Here is a 7,217-nt window from a genome sequence, read left to right on the forward strand (position 1 = left end):
ACCCAAATACAGAATAGTCTGGCTCAAAAGAGCGTCAGATAAAGTGCAAGTAAAGTGTATCCTTTGCAGCAAATTTCATCTACAGCAAGTAGAAGTGCATTCACCCTCAAGTGTTCTTATGATGGGATCATATTCTTGGCGCTACGTCTCGAAGTAGAGAGTAGGGAGTAACTAGACATAGCAATTCGCAAACCACCAGCCCGCATGGCGATAGCCCGAGAAGAGGAAGAAGGCAGATGGAGAGAGCAGGCACGGCCAGAAGGACCACCAACCGAGGTAATTTCCCCTCCAAAAGCGTAACCTGCAACCCACGACGCTAGCATTCTCGCCGCACTCGGCAAAGTTACATGAAATAACGTATTTTTAGTGACTTCTAATATACTTGTTCAAAATCGTGTCAAAATCACTCAAAAATTGTTAAATTAGTTTTCTACCGATATTATTCCATTATTTCATGCAGTTATAGCTCAAATTCCATTTATATCTAATAAAAATCTATAATTGCATTTAATCAATAAAAAATATCAAACGCATCCGAAAAATTTCCAAATTTTGACATGAACCAATCTGTGTTGTATGTTGCCTATACAAAAAGATTTGAAGGCACTTCTTAATTCCAGTGTCACTTGGACACCAAATCTTATTGGCTCCTTTCTAACTTCTATGAATCCTTCCACGAGATTAGTCGGTTTCTAAGCATCATGTGTCAGAAATTGGGCGAAATGTTCCCAATTTTTTACCACAGCCTACACACATAATATAATGACATCTTGACAAATCTTGTGATTTTCAGATTTCGTTTGGTTTTTTTACAATTTAACAACCATTGAACCATAGGTTCGTGGTCCTGTTTTTTAAAAACAATCATCAAAATTTCTCTTCATTTTCTGGTTGAGACCTCAATCCGGTCTCCATAATATGAATATGATTTTTTCACTGATTTCAATCCATTATTTCAAGTACTTGCAGTTAAAATTTGACTTCAATCAAAAAATTCCTATTAATGCAAACAAAGCATTAAAAATCCCAAACAGACCCGAAAATAGACCAACTTTTAATATGTATAACCAAATGTCCTACGTGGGGAGTAGAAAAAGTGTGGAAGCTGTTGGAGGGATTTTTTTTTTTTTGCCGAGTGCATCTGGGACGGCACTCGGCAATGTGTTGAGTTTGCCGAGTGTCCAGACGAGGCACTCGGCGAACTTTTGAGTGTGCCGAGTGTGTGCGGTTAGCACTCGGCGAACCACACTTTGCCGAGTGTCGAACGGCAAGCACTCGGCAAAGGTGTAACGGCCGGCCCAACCTGGTAACGGACGACGCACGTGCGACGCACGCGCTGTTGATTTACCGAGTGTGTCTTTTTTGCCGAGTGTCCAGGAGTTGTTTGCCGAGTGCCTGTTTTTTGGCACTCGGCAAACCGCCTTTTTGCCGAGTGCATTATGTTCGCCGAGTGCCTCATTGTGTACACTCGGCAAAGACGGTGTTTGCCGAGTGCCCGAAAAATTGCACTCGGCACACGTTTTACACTCGGCGAATTTACTGTTTCCGGTAGTGAATAAAGCAATTTGATACTAGTATCTTGGGAATTCAGAGGTGAATCAACTCTCGATCAGGCACTAATGATACGACCACCATCAACGCAGATGACTTGGTCGGTGATGTAGGATGCCGCAGGGAACAACACGACGGACGCCACCTCCACCGCCTCACCGGTCCGCCGCATCGGGATCCGCAGCACCTCTTACTCCAATACCCCCTCCGGTGCCTATGTGCAGTGCTTACACGTAGAAAAATCATAGGTCGAACAGATTACGAGCAAGTAAACTGATGATGACGACACATTTTCACAGGTTTGTCTAATTTTTAGGTAGCTCACGGGCATATTAAGTAATCCCTCCGTCCTAAATTACTATTCGTTTTGGCTTTTCTAGATGCATAACTTTTGCTATGTATCTAAACATAATATATATCTAGGTGCATAACAAAAGCTATGTACATAGAAAAGTCAAAACGAATAGTAACTTGCGACGGAGGAAGTACTTACTTTTTTTACCATGTCAGTCATGATGATGCCACTATTGGAAAAATGACCTCTCGTCACATTTGGACCCGTTAGATTTGGACCCGGTACTAATGTTAGCATTAGTATCGTGTCCAAATTATGGATCCCTGGAGGGCCTTTAGTATCCGGGTGGAGCCCCCACCCGGTACTAAAAGTAACCCTTTAGTACCAGGTGGGTTCCTATGGATCAATAAAATTGCTTTTGTTGTAATTAACCTAAGCAAATATGAATCTGAATGCATTCCAGCATGTTGTAACCAACTAACCATGGATGTTCTGCCCATTGGATTGACTTGGTAACAACTGAATTATAAAAAAATTGTTATTTATAAGAATAACAAATAAAACACAGCAATGCTTTCATAACCTAGAGATGGACCAGGCTTACTTGTTTTGCTTGACGTTCGTGCAAGAGATCGTCATTCACTGTCCAACTTAAGTTCTGCTGCCCCAGCTCAAGCTAAGATGGGTCACAAACTTTGTTCAGGACACATTGCATTGCTAAAATAGTAACTGCATATTCAAAACAAAGAATCACCTGTGATGTTCCAAACTTTCCAACTACAACACAACTACATGACTGCTCCAGCTAATTGTAAGAAAGAAACCTTCAAAATTCATATAAACAGAAGATTCATTTGAGAACTGCAGTAGCATGTGAGAAAGAATCCTTGGTTAAACTTAAAACAGCAACAAAAATAACAGGTAAGAAGAAAAACTTTGCAAAACGTTACAGTATCACTGAGCCATCTAATGGACAACATGCAAATGAACTGCTCGTGCCCTGCCCTAGACATTGATTATTTCACAAAGAGATATCCAATCTATGGATTACAATATCACTGAGCATCTTCTTGCCCCAGACGTGCCTCCGCTCGTCTAGGAAGGAAGGGCATGATTGCAGGCGAGACGCACGCGGGGATCCAATTTCTGCCAAGGTGAAGGAACGAGTGCACGGGAATCAGGGAGGCCAAGGGTCCAGCAGGTATGGAAGTGCGACGGTGAAAAAGAAAATCGGCTAGGGAGACCAATGGGGGACGACGAAATCAATCTCACCCACCATTCGTCGTCTTCCACGGTTGTTTTCTGACTGATAGGTGTGCCCTGTATGATGGGCAGGGGTTACAATTGTGAGTGGGAATTGTTTTCAATTTCATCGCTCTTTATAGTATAAATAGATGTGAATAATTTAGTAATAAAATGATGGTTGTATGTTTTTTTACTTTAGGAATTAAATTTCAAGGATTTCTATTTTTTAGTACGTCATGTGAGTACTAGCATTCCAATCAATTAGTAGTAGTAAGATGAGACAAGACAACCCAAATGTTAATGTGTTTTCGCATTTTTTATTTTTAATATAGGTCGTACCTGGTCATAATTGATGACATTTGGTATGGGAAAGAGTGGGAAATCATTCGAAAGGCTCTTCCCAAGAATAGTGAGGGCTGTAAAATAATCATGACAACCCTTATCAAGACTACAGCTGAGAAATGTCAAACTGAACAAGGTGCACAGAGTTTTGGTTTTTCTGACGCTATAAGACTATCAGACATGAGACTTAACAATAGTCGGCCGAGGGAGACATACTTGAAGCCAGTGCAGCGAATGGGCTGTTGTCCATTAAGATTGCACATATGAGCTTTGAGATGCCGCTAGCAGGAATTTGTTTGTCGTCAGCATGGGCAGAGAGCCACGTGCAAGGTGACACTGGGGAATGGGATACTTTGGTAAGCCACCTGCTGGGTGGGTTTCTTAGTATTCCATCCATGAAACCACTGGTCCAGAGTTTATGCCTCTATTCTGACGATCTTCCCCTTCATCTGAGGACTTGCTTGCTATACTGTGGCGTATTCCCTCCTGATTATCCTATTCGAATGGAGTGCTTGGTCAGAATATGGACTGCTGAAGGATTGTTTCGCAAGAGGAAGTAGCAGAAGCTTACATTGACCTGCTTGTCTCCAGGAATCTGTTGCAGCCGGTATATGAAGAGAGCACATACAGAGTCCACCTTCTAATGCTCGGCTTCCTTGTATGCAAAGCAAAGGAAGATAATTTTGTTGCCTGTAGGCAGTACAATGGCCCCAGTGGCTCATGGCATGCCAAACAGATCCGTCGTCTTTCTTCTCTACTGCATGGATCGCTGCCCAGATGAGGATTTATCTCATAATCGCTCCCTTGTTGTTTGTCACCAGCCACAACTGGATGGTGTGACCTTGGACAAGTTTGCAAATCTGCGAGTGCTACAAATCAATAGTAATGGTCTACGTGATTATAGTCATCTCGTGGATATATGTGGGCTGATGATCTTGCTGAGGTATCTGGGTCTCAAGGGATCACAAAGCTCCCACGGGAGATCGGGAGACTGCAGTATCTGGAGATCCTGCACATCAGATGGACATATATTGGTGAACTACCCATGGAAATCTGTAAACCGCAACATTTGAGGATTCTGGATGCATGTAAAGCAAATGTCAGGAAACTACCTAGCGAAATCTGGAAACTGCAACGTTTGGAGATTCTGGATGCAAGTCGCACACGTGTCACGGAGTTGCCTACCGAGGTCGACAAACTGCAGCATTTGAGGACTCTGAAAAATAAGTGGCACAAAGGTCACAGAGCTACCAACGAAAATCACCAAACTTGAGCTTTTGAAGAGTCTGGATGTAAGCTGGACAGGTGTGAGAGAATTACACAAGGAAGTCTGGAAACTGCAGCATTTGCGGTCTCTGAACATAAGTAGCACAAAGGTCACAGAGCTACCAACGGAAATCACCAAACTGGAGCTTTTGAAGGATCTGGATGTAAGCTGGACAGGGGTTAGAGAATTACCCAAGGAAATCAGGAAACTGCAGCATTTCAGCACCCTGGACGTAAGAGGCACCAAGGTCAGGGAGCTACACTGGGAAATTCCAAACTCGTTAAGTGTGCTTGTTGGTGACAAGATATCTTCTGAAGTGGTGATGTTGCCTCAGGCTGTCAGCGCAGATTGGGTTATCTCCTCTTCTGGAGCAGAGCGCAGGGATGACCTATCCATCTTTGTTCTCATGAGTAATTCCGGCTGGAGTAATGAACCTCTACAACTTTCGCTACTTAGAGTTGACGGGAGACACAAGAAAGTACCGCAGTGGGTCAAGCAAGACTTGTGCAAAGTCTGCACCTTAGATATCAGGCTCTGCAAACTGGTGCACGAAGACCTCCAGTTTCTGAAGACGCAGATGCATGCCCAACCGGCAGGCTCTCCAACTAAGGTTCGAGGTCCTCCCACGGGAGCCGGTTGCCATCACTGGTGAAGGGTTCTTGAAGCTAGAGACGTTCTACGTCGATTGTCGTCTGCCACGGGTGATCACCTTCAAGCGTGAAGCCATGCCAAAGCTGAAGCATCTTGAGTTCAAGTTCTACACCGGCACAGCAAGTCAAGACCACTACATGGGCATCGAGCATCTCGACAGTCTTGAGAAGGTCGTGTTCCGATGCTCCGAATACTATACAAGTGACGGTCCGGGCATCCGCGAGACAATTGATGTCCTGAGAAAAGAAGCCGTGGAGCACCCCAACAAGATCACCCTTTGGGTCAATGAGCATTCCGTGTGATCCAGTTTAGCTAGTGATTCCAACATTTCCTTTGGGTCAATGTAGCCATGACTCATGCCAGTGATCCAGTTCTGTTAATAATTTGCTCCCGTACGTATTCTGGAGCAATTGCAAGATTGTCTTGATGATGCGAATGGGCTCATCCATGTGCCTTAATGTGGTTGTATGCAGACTTTTATGTCATCTTCTTCTAGGATATGTAAGCTTTGGTCAACATCGTCAAACCCCTGTTGGAGCCGCGGCTAAACTGCCCACATGACAGCACACTTTGCCTTGATGACAACAGCTTCCAACATGGTGGATCAGATTCAAAACAGCTTCGAGAATTGGGTGGAGCTCCTCGTCTAGACTGTCTCGGCCTGTTTGGCTCATGAATTGTTAAATGACTGGCCGGGGGGCTTTCTGAGCTCACCAAGCTTCTGTGGGTGTGGTAATATAATTTCACTACAAAAAGAGGGGGAAAAAAGAGTAAGGGAACCAGTACTGCTAGAGCAGTGGGCTTTTTGAGCTCAGTTGGTCAAAATTTGGGCTGCACCTAGACAACTGTCATTCTTGGCCCATGAAGAAGGGTCCACACACACCACAGGTGGACCAAAGATAAATTGGGCCGATACACCAGCCACTGTCACACCAGCCACCACTGTCATTCATTTTGTATTCGGTCAAATATATTTCTAACGTCACGCCAGCCACCGATTTTGTAAACTTAATAAATCCCTGTAAAGTCGCCTTTGTACAATATTTTAGTGCATTATGCGTTTAGTTTGAAACACAATATTTTCTTCTTAGATAAATAAACCAGCGCAAACTAGTTCTCAATTAGAGAACACTGCGTATGCCCGAAGAAAAATGTTTTCAGTACTAAGAACTTAGATTATGTATTTTTTAAGCTCTAGAATTCAGACCTTATTTTTTTGTGGTCTATTGACTGTTGAATGTTCTTGCATGGAGTCATATGTTCCTTAATAGTCATTGGTAAAACATGTCATGAATGTTGCACATTCAAGATGTAGATGCTGGGACAGTGTTTTATTCCATCATCAAAAAAAAATCTTGGAGCTCTAGAAATGGACACAATCTAATTTATGTATCTGTAGTGCATATACAGTTGTAAATGATGAAACCTGTTTATTGTATACTCCGTAACATACGGGGAACATGAATATATTTGAGTCGCTCAGCGCGGCTCGGCGAGCAAGCGCGCGTGTGGCACCCTTTCTCTCTTCCTCAACTTCTCAATTAGTGCACACATAGTCCACCTATTTAACTCCTTAACTACCCACGTGGGATTAACTACTTTAACCACCTAGCATTAAAGGTGAGCCTTGAGATTAAATGGGCCTAGCCCAAATATTCCAATACTGTGTTGATCTCAGCACTAACCTAATAACTCTGAAAATGTTGTGCTGAGCCTAGACGAGCTGACCCAATTAAAGCTAGCATGGTTGAGGCAAACTCAATTGAGACAGTTTTTCTCCGAAACTCCCAAGAAGAAATGTTTCACAGAGAAAAATTAATGTTCCATGGACAAGGAAAAAACTGAGTACTCAATCACATTTATTTA

General features: G+C 43.2%; 1 pseudogene; it reads left to right on the plus strand.

Annotated features, from left to right (window-relative positions):
* The first annotated feature begins 2,329 nt into the window (after positions 1-2,329).
* Positions 2,330-5,653, plus strand: LOC101779838 (annotated as a pseudogene).
* Positions 5,654-7,217: the final 1,564 nt, after the last annotated feature.

The sequence above is a fragment of the Setaria italica genome, chromosome VIII (assembly GCF_000263155.2).
Source record: "Setaria italica strain Yugu1 chromosome VIII, Setaria_italica_v2.0, whole genome shotgun sequence".
NCBI classification, from domain to species: Eukaryota; Viridiplantae; Streptophyta; class Magnoliopsida; order Poales; family Poaceae; genus Setaria; species Setaria italica.